The sequence below is a fragment of the Triticum aestivum genome, chromosome 3B, assembly GCF_018294505.1.
Source record: "Triticum aestivum cultivar Chinese Spring chromosome 3B, IWGSC CS RefSeq v2.1, whole genome shotgun sequence".
Classification (NCBI taxonomy): Eukaryota; Viridiplantae; Streptophyta; class Magnoliopsida; order Poales; family Poaceae; genus Triticum; species Triticum aestivum.
Window position 1 is genome coordinate 487,179,092 of NC_057801.1, and position 12,751 is coordinate 487,191,842.

Below are 12,751 nucleotides of genomic sequence, written 5' to 3' on the forward strand. Positions count from 1 at the left end.
AAACAGGGGAGCTCCGGTCGCCTGCTCGCTTTACACCACGTCGGACCCCAGCACGAGCGCCGGGTGAACCACCTACGAGTCGGCTCTGCCGCACACTACACGGCGGCAGTGGCGGCAGCCTTCGCGGCGACATCGATGTCTGTGTCGCGAGCTACTGCTCGATGGTAGATGCGGGCCTGGCACCCGCCGCCTCGCACCCGTACTCGTAGGCCTCACCCGTGTAACCATCATCGCCGGTTGACACGTACGAACTCTTGTTGTAATCTGGACAACCGATCAATTCCGCGACGGAGGGCCACGAGGCGTTCTTCTTGCAGTTGTAGAAGAAGGTGACGTTGGAGTCCGAGGGCGTGAGCTGCAGTGCCGAGCCGGCGTCGATGGTGAAGTTGAAGTGGAGGTACGGGCAGCTGGCCGTGTTGAAGGCTTCGGCCTCGACGTCGTCGACGAGGAAGACCGAGCGCATGTCGTAGTCCATGCCCGATACTCTGTACCGGTGGTGGGACTGGGCGGGGAGGATCTGGGTGGTGTTGTCCTCGCAGGCAAGGCCGAGGCCGCGGTAGCTGCAGCTGGAGGCCGAGGACGAGTTGAGCCAGAACGGGTAGGCGATGGTCAGGTCCCCGCAAGTGGCGTTGCCGCAGGTGGATGGGTAGTCGTTGGCCGCGGCGAAGAGGAGCAGGACGGCGAGGAGGAGCAGGGGAGGCATCGCGGCGGTGCGGATGAGCAAGAAGGGGAGGTAGGGGAGGAGCGCCGACTAAGCTGGCGCGATCGTAACGCGTGAGAGTCGAGTGAGGGTGTTAAGGCTGGGGGCGACAGGCGCGTCGACTGGACGTGGAAATTTCGATCCTCCACGGAGCACGCGGCCGCTCGCGGTTGCACGATGATCCGACCTTGCATCAGCCGTTATTCGTTGCGGACGACGACGGTGATGGGGATGCGTGTGGGCCAGAGTGCATTTTACAGTACAGGGTGATAAAGTCGCGTTGTTAGTTATCACTGTTTTTTGGACGAAATTACAAATACTAAAGGTATTACTGGACTCTATGATTTCATGTATAATCGCTCCGTAACTTGTCATACTTTGATGCTTGATGTCGTCCACAACCACCTTGCACTCAGAAGCTACATGTATCCTTTGTTCATTCAAATCCTAAGCGAGCGCTAAAGCCTCCCTGACAACCAACGCCTCTAGTGTTGCAGCATCCCCAATCCCTTCGTAGTTGACCACCGATGCCCCCAAGAAATTTCCATCATAGTCCCGGCAAAGAGCAGCAACCGCCCCCCTCCTCTGCGTACATCTAGTTGTTGCGTCAACATTGATTTGCATTGCCATTGTGTTGGCCTCACAACAGGCTGGACAGGAGCATTCCTTACTGGGGCTGCAATGTCATGAAGATCACCCAAATAAGCATTGATAAATTGGTGAGTGGACATAGGGCTGGTAAAAATATCTTCATATATTGCCTTCCTCCTCGCTCTCCAAACAGCCCAGAGTGTTATGATCAGTCTTACAAACTCTGGTTGTGACAGTGCCTCATGCATCGCGAAGAACCAGTGTCTGGCATTTGCATCGGTGTTCAAACTGATCTGTTCCACCGAGTGTTCATCCGATAGTGCCCAAATGCACCTCGACATGGTACAGTCCAACAGTGCATGCCTCCACGAGTCCAGGGTTCCACACAGAGCACATACGGGAGACTGTGACATGTGACGGTGGTGCAAAATGTCGGCTGTAGGTACTGAATGCTGGGCTAAACGCCATGCAAAAAATTTCTACTTCGATGGGACCTTTGTATGCCACAACGACTTCCATGCTTTTCCTTCCGAAGCCAACTCTGAGATCCCAGCATTTTCTTCTATCCAATTCTCCCTCTGATATTTGGTGTTCAGCACCATGTGGTAGGCTGATTTGACTGAGAAAGTACCCCGGCGTTCCCCGCTCCAGGCCCAAAAATCGTCGATATTGCGCGTGCATAGTTGGATGGCTAGAATTGCATCTGCATCAAAAGATACAAAGACAGAACGGATGAGCTGCTCTCTCCAGGTGGCCGTGGTGACATGAATTAACTCAGCAACCCGGGTGGGAGGGTTTGCAACCAGCGAGGTGATGGGCCTCATCAGGCCTGTTCTGGGGATCCAGTTGGTCTCCCAGATGTCCGTCGTAGCCCCATTGCCAATTCTACGAATGAGCCCTTGCTTCAAAATATCCCGTCCATCGATGAGAGCTCTCCATATTTGTGATGGATGATTGCCCAACTCCGCTTTGAGGATCGAGCTCTGGGGGTTGTAAGCAGCTTTCAAAAGTCGCACACTAAGAGAGGAGGGATCTTGCAGAAGCCTCCATGATTGTCTAGCCAACAAAGCCAGATTAAATATCTCCATATCTCGAAAACCCAAGCCTCCCAAGTGTTTAGGGTGTGTCAACACATCCCAAGAAACCCAGGTTGGTTTCCGCTTCCCTTGCTTACCCCCCCCCCCCCACCAAAACTGACGTATGATCGAGGTTATGTTCTCACACAGTCCTCTCGGTAGCCAGAAGCATGCCATTGAGTAAACTGGTATAGCTTGGGCCACCGACTTTATTAACACCTCCTTTCCTGCAACGGATAGTAGCTTCTGCATCCATCCTCTTATCTTTTCTCATATTCTGTCCCTTAGGTATTTAAATTTTCCCATCTTGGATTGTCCAACATCCGTGGGCATACCTAAGTATCTATCACTTAGCGACTCATTATGGACATGCAGAATATTTTTGATACTATCCCTTCTCTATTGTGGGCACCCCTTGCTAAAAAAGATAGATGACTTCTCATGATTGATTCTCTGACCCGATGTATTGCAATATTTCTCCAACAGGATTGAAACCGCCATTGCACCCCCATTACTTGACTTAAAAAGCAGCAGGCTATCATTGGCGAAAAGGAGATGATTCACAACCGGAGCTGTAGGAGTCACCTTGATTCCCTCAACATCCGATGACTCAGAACTGGATTTTAACAGGCACGAAAGGCCCTTTGCTGCAATTAAGAAAAGGTAAGGGGAAATGGAATCTCCCTGCCGAATACCTCTGGATGGTATAAAATGCTCAAGCTTCTCTCCATTGAACATGAATGAAAAAGATACGGACCGAACCATACTCATAACTGTGTCAACCCATGGTTGTGCAAAACCCAATTTCTCCATCATGCCTGCAGATAGTCCCATTCAAGCCTGTCATAGGCTTTCATCATATCAAGTTTCAGTGCACAGAAACTGTTGGACTTGGCCTTGATCCGCTTCATGAAATGTAGACACTCATAGACACATATTATATTATCTGTAATTAGCCTGTCGGGAACAAAAGCTGACTGCTCACGAGAGATAATATCTGGAAGAATTTGCTTGAGCCTATTTGCAACGACCTTAGAAGCAATTTTATAAATAACATTACAAAGGCTGATAGGACAAAACTGTGCAAGTTGAGTTGGATTCAAAACCTTCGGAATAAGTACCAGAACCGTATCATTTATGCATGCCGCACTTTCCTCCCCTCTGTCTATTCTGAGCATAGCCCGGGTCACCTCTTCTCCAAAAATATCCCAATGACGCTGATAGAAGTGAGCAAGGAAGCCGTCCGGTCCCGGCGCCTTCGTCGGAAACATCTGAAAAAGGGTTGTCTTCACCTCTTCATTGGTGTATGGGGCTAGCAGAATATCGTTCATCTGTTGAGTTACTTTAACGGTTACTTTAGATAGGACTTGATCCATCCCAGTTACACCTTCGGAAGCATAAATCCAGAAAAGCATGCTCTTGGGGTGGGTCGCCATGTCTGGTTAGGACACCTCAGAAATCTTTTGTTCGTCCCTGTAAACATTGTGACGTCATAATAAGAGCTTCGTGTGATTGTCTCAAAAAAAGTTATCACTTTTTTTTTGTAATTTTAGCTATCACTGTTCGGATACCCCTAAATAAAAGTTATCACTGTTCGGACACCTTGCTAATTTTAGCTTTATTTTCTGCCTAAATGAAACGTCTTGTTTTCTATCCAGGTGTTAATTTTGACATGGAATTAGGGGACTGAGGGAGTCTTAGATTAGGGGGTCCTCGGACGGCCGGACTATGTACTTGTGACGGACTGTTGGACTATGAAGATACAAGATTGAAGACTTCGTCATGTGTCTGGGTGGGACTCTCCTTTGCGTGGAAGGCAAGCTTGGCAATTCAGATATGTAGATATCCCTCTCTGTAACCGACTCTGTGTAACCCTAGCCCCCTCCGGTGTCTATATAAACCAGAGGGTTTAGTCCGTAGGACAAGGACAATCATAATCATAGGCTAGCTTCTAGGGTTTAGCCTCTACGATCTCGTGGTAGATCAACTCTTGTAATACTCATATCATCAAGATCAATCAAGTAGGAAGTAGGGTATTACCTCCATCGAGAGGGCCCAAACTTGGGTAAATATTGTGTCCCCCGCCTCCTGTCACCATTAGCCTTAGACGCACAGTTCGGGACCCCCTGCCCGAGATCCGCCGGTTTTGACATCGACATTGGTGCTTTCATTGAGAGTTCCACTGTACCGTCACGGTAAGGCTTGATGTCTCGCCTTGTTGTCAAGGACAACGTCACCTCTGGGGGAGCCCTGGTTGTAGGCCAAACTCTCCGACTAGGCAGCTTCGTCATGACCGCCCGTTCGGCCGCCGCGCCGACGATGACTTCTCAGGTCATCAAAAACAGCCTCCACGTCAACTCGGAATTCACCGATCAGATGGATTCAATGGAGCTCTCCTCCCTGAACGAGCTCTTGGATCGCATCGCCGCCCTGGGAGTCGCTACAGACTATGATCGGATCGGGCTTAAACCCGACCAAAGGAAGATTAACTCTCCGCCGGTCACCCATCAGATAGCGGTGGTGGAGGAGCAATGCAACAATTCTTCCTCTATTTTGAGGACGAACTATGTCCGGATTCCCGAGTTCTCCGAGCCGGATACCCGTCTATGGGAGGACATGGCACAAGCTCCGAACCTAGAATCGGACAGCGGGCCAGAAAAATTGGGCAACATCCCAGAGCCTGAACTGCCAAGCTCGGAAGCTCCTCTGCCCTTGGGTCTCAGATCAGGTCAGGGTTTGGACTTAAATCATCCCACCCACCCAGATACAAGTGATCTTTCCCACATTAGACAAGAGCCCCAAGAGACAGTACATCATTTCTGGGCCAGATTCCTCCTTGTAATGAGCAAGGTCAAGGACTGTTACGAGGAAGACGCAATCTCATTCTTTTGCAAAAATTGCACGGACAAGGGAATCCTCAATGCCATAATTCGCCGTGACATAGCACACTTCGCTGACTTGGCGGCCATAGTATAGAAGTACTCTGCGATGGGAAGCGCCCGGAAAACCCAAACAAAATTCTGGGATCCTCCGGCTCTCACTAAACCCCTTGTCCGAACTAAAAGGGTGCACTCTCGCGAGTCACCTGATCCAATTACAAAGAAACCAAAGCCCACTACAGGGTGGGGAACCGTTTTGGAGGGATGGCTCAATGAGCCATGCAAAATTCACAGTACACCGGATACCATACCAACACACAGCCTTAGAGCATGTTGGATACTCCGGCAGGTGGCCAAGAGCGGCGAGAATCTCCTCATCAACAATACCACAGAGCATCATCCCGCGGAAAATAACAATACAGTATTGACAGTCTTCGAGACTTTCGCCTCAAATAATAAGCGCAAGCGAGCACTCCGCAGCCTCGCTGAAGTCTGCCACGTCGTCGCAATAAATCCATGGAACGACATGGCCATAACCTTCCATGCCAGTGACGAACCTCCATTCCGAACAGTCCGAGCAGCAGCCGCTTTGGTCCTTAGTCCAATTGTGGACGGCTTCCGGCTTACTAAAGTACTCATGGACGGCGGCGGTGGATTAAACCTCATTTATGAGGAAACTCTCAACAAAATGGAAATAGACAAGAGCCGCATTGAGCAAAGCAGCACGACCTTCAGAGGAATCATCCCTAGTCGGGAGGCACGATGTGCGGGAAAAATCACACTAGATGTGGTATTCGGCACGCTGGAGAATTATAGGTCCGAAGAAATCACATTCCAAGTGGCCCCGTTCAGTAGCGGATACCACGCCCTTTTAGGGCGGGATGCATTCACGAGCTTCCAAGCTATACCCCGTTACGGGTACATGAAGCTCAAGGTGCCCGGGCCCAATGGAATCATCACTCTAGCTAGTGATCCGGATGTAGCACTCCACACCGGAAATAAAATCACCGCACTGGCCCTTGAGGCATTATCCGAAGCCCTCGCGGCCGAAGAACTAACTGTGCTGTGCTCCACAGTGGACAGGGACGACGTGATACCCGACAAACGACCCAAGTCCACCTCTTTCAAACCAGCGGATGAAATAGTAAAATTCCAGGTCCACCCAACGGACCCTACAAAAACATCATCCATCGGGGCACAGCTGAACCCCACAATAGACGCCCACTGCGAGAGTTCTTGCGCGAGAATTGGGACATCTTCGCTTGGCATCCTTCAGACATGCCAGGTATCCCACATAGGCTGGCCGAGCATAGCCTAAACATACTAAAGGGATACAAACCGGTCAAGCAGACTCTTCGGCGATTTTCAGAACCTAAGCGACAAGCCATGGGGGAGGAGCTAGCCAAGTTACTCGAGGCAGGATTCATCAGAGAAATAAAACATCCGGACTGGCTAGCAAACCTGGTGATGGTACCAAAGAAGGACAAATCCTGGCGCCTATGTGTCGATTTCAAGGACCTCAATAAGGCTTTCCCCAAGGATCCCTTCCCCCTCCCCCGCATCGATCAAATCATCGACGCTACCGCAGGACACGACTCATTGTGCTTCCTCGACGCATACTCTGGATACCATCAAATCAAGATGGCGGAGTCCGATCAAGCCGCAACGACATTCATCACACCATAAGCCCCCTTCTATTTTAACACCATGCCTTTCGGGCTCAAAAGGGCCAGTGCAACCTATCAACGCATGATTCAGACATGCCTGGAAAAACAAATCGGCAAGACAGTGGAGGCATACATAGACGATGTGGTCATCAAAACCAGACACGTCGAATCTTTAATAGACGACTTGAGGCTTACGTTCGACAATCTCCGAACATATGACATCAAGCTCAATCCGGAAAAATGCGTTTTCGGCATGCCTGCCGGAAAGCTCTTGGCCGTCATCGTTTCCAATAGAGGAATTGAAGCAAATCCGGCTAAAATCCGAGCTCTGTCACAGTTGGCTACCCCAACAGACCTCAAGCAAATTAAGAAATTAACTGGATGTGTGGTTGCCCTAAGCCGCTTTATCTTCCGATTGGGAGAAAAGGCACTACCTCTTTATCGCCTTCTTCGACGCGCCGAACACTTTGAGTGGACGGATGCGGCTACGGCCGGACTGGAAGAAATAAAGGCCCTCTTGGCCAGCAATCCAATCCTGGCCGCGCCAAATATCGCGAACCCATGCTGTTATATATAGCTGCAACACACCAGGTTGTAAGCGCAGTGCTCGTCGTCGATCGAGAGATGGACAGACATAAGTTCCCGCTTCAAAAGCTGGTATACTACGTATCCACTGTCCTCACTCCATGCAAGTCATGGTACCCACATTATCAGAAGATAGCATACGCGGTCTTCATGGCATCCCGAAAACTATGACACTACTTTCAAGAGTGTTCAATCACGGTGGCCTCTAAAGTACCACTCAACGATATAATAAATAACCGCGATGCCACGGGCCGGATTGCTAAGTGGGCTATTGGGCTCCTCCCGTTTGACATAATATACAAACCACGGCGAGCCATTAAGTCGCAAGTACTGGCTGACTTCGTCGCCGAATGGACAGAAGCCGAACTCCCTAAAGAGTACGACGCGTACTCCAATTGGATCATGCACTTTGACGGCTCTAAGATGCCGACTGGTCTGGGAGCAAGCATTGTCCTGACATCCCCCACCGGAGACACAGTCCAATACGTACTCCAAATATTATACACAGACTCCAACAATGTAGCCGAGTACGAGGCTTTGTTGCATGGTCTTCGGATGGCAGTCTCCATGGGCATTCAACGCCTAGAAGTGCGTGGGGATTCGAACCTCACAATATCTCAAATAAATGGAGACTTTGACGCTAAGGACCCAAAAATGGCGGCTTACCACAATGTCGTCCTCAAAATGTCAGCTCGGTTCGAGGGGCTCGAATTCCACCATGTGGTCCGAGAAAACAATCAAGCGGCGGATATCCTCGCCCGCATCGGTGCTAAGCGCGACCCCGTCCCACCTAATATCTTCTTGGAAAGGCTGTTCAAGCCATCCGTCATGTGGGAAGGGGAGACCGGCAATAATAGTCCGGATCCGACCACAACCCCAGATCCTGAACACTCTGACGTAATCGGAGGCTCCGCCACCGAAATAACACCTTCGACCCACATGATTATGGCTGTCATCGCCCCGTGGACAGAACTCTTATTAGCCTACCTAAATAGGCAAGAACTCCCTGAGGACCAAAATGAGGCACGTTGCATTGTGCGGCGCTCTAAAGCCTACAAGGTTCACAAGGGAGATCTTTATAAGAAAAGCGCTACCGGAGTACCCCAAAGGTGCATCTCCGAAGAGGAAGGACGACGGATTTTGGCTGAAATTCATGCTAGACTCGGCGGCCACCACGACGCAGCTCAGGCCCTTGTAAGCAAGGCCTTCTGTACAGGTTTCTACTGGCCGACAGCCCGAGCAGACGCACAGGACCTCGTCCAACATTGCGTCGGTTGCCAGCCTTTTGCAAATCAAAGCCATATGCCACCTACCGCTCTCCAAACAATCCCCATAACTTGGCCCTTTGCGGTCTGGAGCCTCGATATGGTTGGACCCCTTAAAGGAGGAAGCCATAAGAAAATATATTTGTTGGTCATGGTGGATAAATTCACCAAATGGATAGAAGCCAAACCAGTTAAAACGGCCGAATCCGGACCAGTGATAGACTTCATATCAGGGGTCGTACACCATGGTGTCCCCCATAGCATCATCACCGATAATGGATCCAACTTCACAGCCGACGAGGTGAAAACTTGGTGCGGCAACATGGGCATCAAGCTCGATTACGCCTCCGTCTATCACCTCCAAACAAACGGTCAAGTCAAATGAGCAAATGGTCTTATTATGAGCGGCATCAAACCCAGACTAGTGCAATCCTTGAAGGAATCAGATACGCACTGGGTTGAGGAGCTCGACTCCGTACTATGGGGGCTGTGGACCATGCCGAATCGCACTACCGGATACACACCATTTTTTATGGTGTACGGCGCAGAGGCGGTATTGCCCTGCGACATCATTCATGACTCACCTCGAGTGCGCATGTACGAAGAGGGAGAAGCCGAGCTTGATCGGCAGGACAGTTTAGATGCCCAGGAGGAGGAGCGTGATGTCGCAAAAGCCCGCTCCGCATTCTATCAGCAACAGGCTCGAAGGTATCAAAGCAGAGAAGTACGGGCCAAAACTTATAACATTGGCGAACTCGTTCTACGCCTACTGGAGAAGAAAAAGGACAAGCTCAAGCCCAAATGGGAGGGTCCCTTCATCATTGATAAAGTTCTCACCGGAGGAGCGTACCGTCTGCGTGATGCATCTGATAATTGACTCAAGCCAAACCCATGGAACGCGGCCAGACTCTGAAGATTCTACGCCTAGTGCCGGACTCTGTGTTCGTCTCCTTACCTCTGCCTTTTTAAGTTATATATGCTTTCTTTCTTTCTTTCTTCCTTTTTCTTTATGGCCTTAAAAGCTTAAAGTGTGTCTTGACTACACAATCTTGATGCGCCCTGCGCGCTCATTATACCTGGGGGCTTCTTATACAGAAGCTTAATATAATTATCTCCCAGGCTTTATGCCCATTACATATGTGTCGCTTCTCCATATGTACCTTTTTTCGCCATTATATGCATCGATATGACTTAAGTTTTGGCCAAGCTGGGTTGCCAGGCTCCTGTGTTTATGCCCTACGTTCCCGTTAGTTCGGCTAGGGCATAAGGGGAGCACCTCTGCTATTGTTACTGCCGGATCAGCCGGATGTGTACCTCAGACTGGGTGAAGCCGAAAGCTAGCATTCTTAAGGGAATATTCTGTCGGTGAACAAAAGATGTTTCTTATCTATTACAATACATGCCCCCAGATGTTTATATCCTGCGTCTCTTTTCGCAGTTCGAACATGCACATTAATGCATGCATGCCCAGGGAAAGGAACCCTTAAGGGAACTATTCTCCCTGGAAGATGTTTCTTACTATCCATATAAGATAACATAGCTAGTTGGGTACTTGTCTGTTCAAGCACTTATGACCCCTACGCTTGGTTTCCACGTGTACCCCGGTTTTTACATAACTGAGTGGGTATTCGGATACACTCCGGACTGTCGGGTCCAGAGGTTGAAGCGAAAAGGTCCACCATGACAAATGATTTACAATCCGGCTAGAGACGAAATATGTCATTTGAAGTACACAGTCACTTAGAGTGACTAAATTCTTCTTCTATACCATCCAATAGGTTGTCTAGCCTACAATCCTATTGGGAATACTTTGTGGCTAAACCTACCTGGTCATATACCAGACTAACGGGGATCTCTTTCCCATTTGGCCCTATAGGTCCGACCTCGGCCATGTGATTCGGGTCAACCTTGGTGTACCGCATTTTCACCATGGCCCAGGCTTCCCTCGCACCTTGTCGGAAGGCCGATATCTTCCATAATCGGAAGCGCCGTCGCGCTCCCTTGAGCATCTCTACAAGCTCCTCCATGCCTCCTAGCAGGGAGGTGGATGGCCACAAGGCCTGGGCAATACCTGCATCACCTGCCGAGCTCGCTCGTGTAGTTGTGAAAGCTCTTGCAGAAGATCGCCTGCGGATCCGGGCATCTCCTCTTCGGGGCGACCTATCAGCATACCTACAGACATAAGTCTGTTAGCCCGTTTCTTCGCCGAACTGTATAAAGGTTCAATTGAGCACATACTAAAAATGCCGCATCGAAGCCTCTTGTTCTCCTTCATGGAGTCTGCAAGCTGGGCCCGAACATCTCCCAGTTCAACGCCCAGCTGGGTAGGGGCATCCTGGAGATCATTTCTCTCTCAAATAACCCATGTAAGCACGCGCTCACCAGCCTCTAGCTGTCGTTGAGCATGTTTCTCATCCCCCGGTATGATCTTCAGATTACCTCCGGGATTGTCTGCAGAATCTATTATTAGATTTGAATGCTTGCCGAATACTAACTGGTACATGTCATTACATTCTTTTCGATCAAGACAAGTATTACCAGATGAGGCCTTCTTGGACTCCTCCATTCTGGCAACTGCGGCCCGTAGCTGGGCTTTGCACTCCTCCAGCTCTTGAGACAACTGGGTATTCTTCTCCATAAGAACCTATGCATACAATGATCCTTAAATCAGTTGTGTCAACTGTTTCAAGTCTCAAGGGCTACTGATATACATAATTATCAGATTTTCTTACCCGTATATCCTTTACATATTGGTCCGTGGCTCTAGCGAGGCCACCTTGAGCAGCTCGGATGTACGCATCCCCTGAATTGAAGGCATTGAACGCCTCTTCGAAGAAATTAGGGTCGCGGAGTACGGCCCGTCGACGCCTGTGATTCATGGCGCTCTCCACTTCAGAATTCGTAGCATACATTCTATCTGCATCCTCTATAGGAGGACCATCCGGCGTTGTCCCCGCATTAGCCTTCGCCCCTGAGTCCAGCTCTGGAGTCTGACTGGTGGAGGCGTGGCCGGCAGGCTCTCTAGACACAGTCCGGCGAGCGTTTTTTCTGCCAGAGACCATGAACATTATTATATTTTAAAAATGACAATCACGGAGCAGGTTTTTAATCATAACTCTGCGATGGCGTCTCAGTCCTGACCGCCTTCCTTTTAAGCCTACCTGGCTTCAGTGCCCCCTGTTGATGAGTCACCACAGGTTCGGCATGGCGCCCTGACGGCCTTCCCTGTAAAACACAATACATGTGTGGTGGGTAAGGCACAAAGAAGAGATCCATCTCGGAGGTTAGGACTCCGGTTTTACTTACACGTGATGCAAGGATTAGGCCGGGATAATCAGCTATGATGGCCACTAAGGCACCATCACAGCTTAACTGGTAAAACGTCCTGTCGATGAGCTCCACAAATATGTCCGGATCTTCTTCGAGTCTGGGGTCGAGGGCCCGGTCAGGGTCCTCTGGCTGTGGAGACGGGCTGTGCACCTCACTCACAGCTTTTTGTAGTTCCTGCTATGGATTAGCGAGGTAAATATTTGTGATGAAGAATGCAGGAATGGATGGAGTTAAGAAAAACATAGCAGCTCACCCATCTTGGGGGGTTGTACATGGAAAATCCATCCCGCGGCTTAATGCGGAGAAACTCCTCTTCTTCTCCTTTATACAAATAGGACAGTATTTTAGCCAGAGCGGTGGCGGAGTCCGGACCTTTACGACCGCAGCGGGTGGCATCGTCTTCTCCATTGAAGTGCCACATGGGTTTCCCCCGATACTGAAGTGGCTGCACCCCCCACATTATGCATATTGACATAACCTCGATTATTGTCAATCCTGATTTGGCCAGCGTTTTTATCTGGCCCATCAGATAAAGGACCTCTTTGTTATCTTCCTCCTAGGGGCTCCGAGGATGCCAGCTACGGCATTTCTTCAGTGGGGCATTGGCAAACTCGGGAAGGCCTACCCGGATAAGGTCCGGAAGGGGGACGTCCTCTAT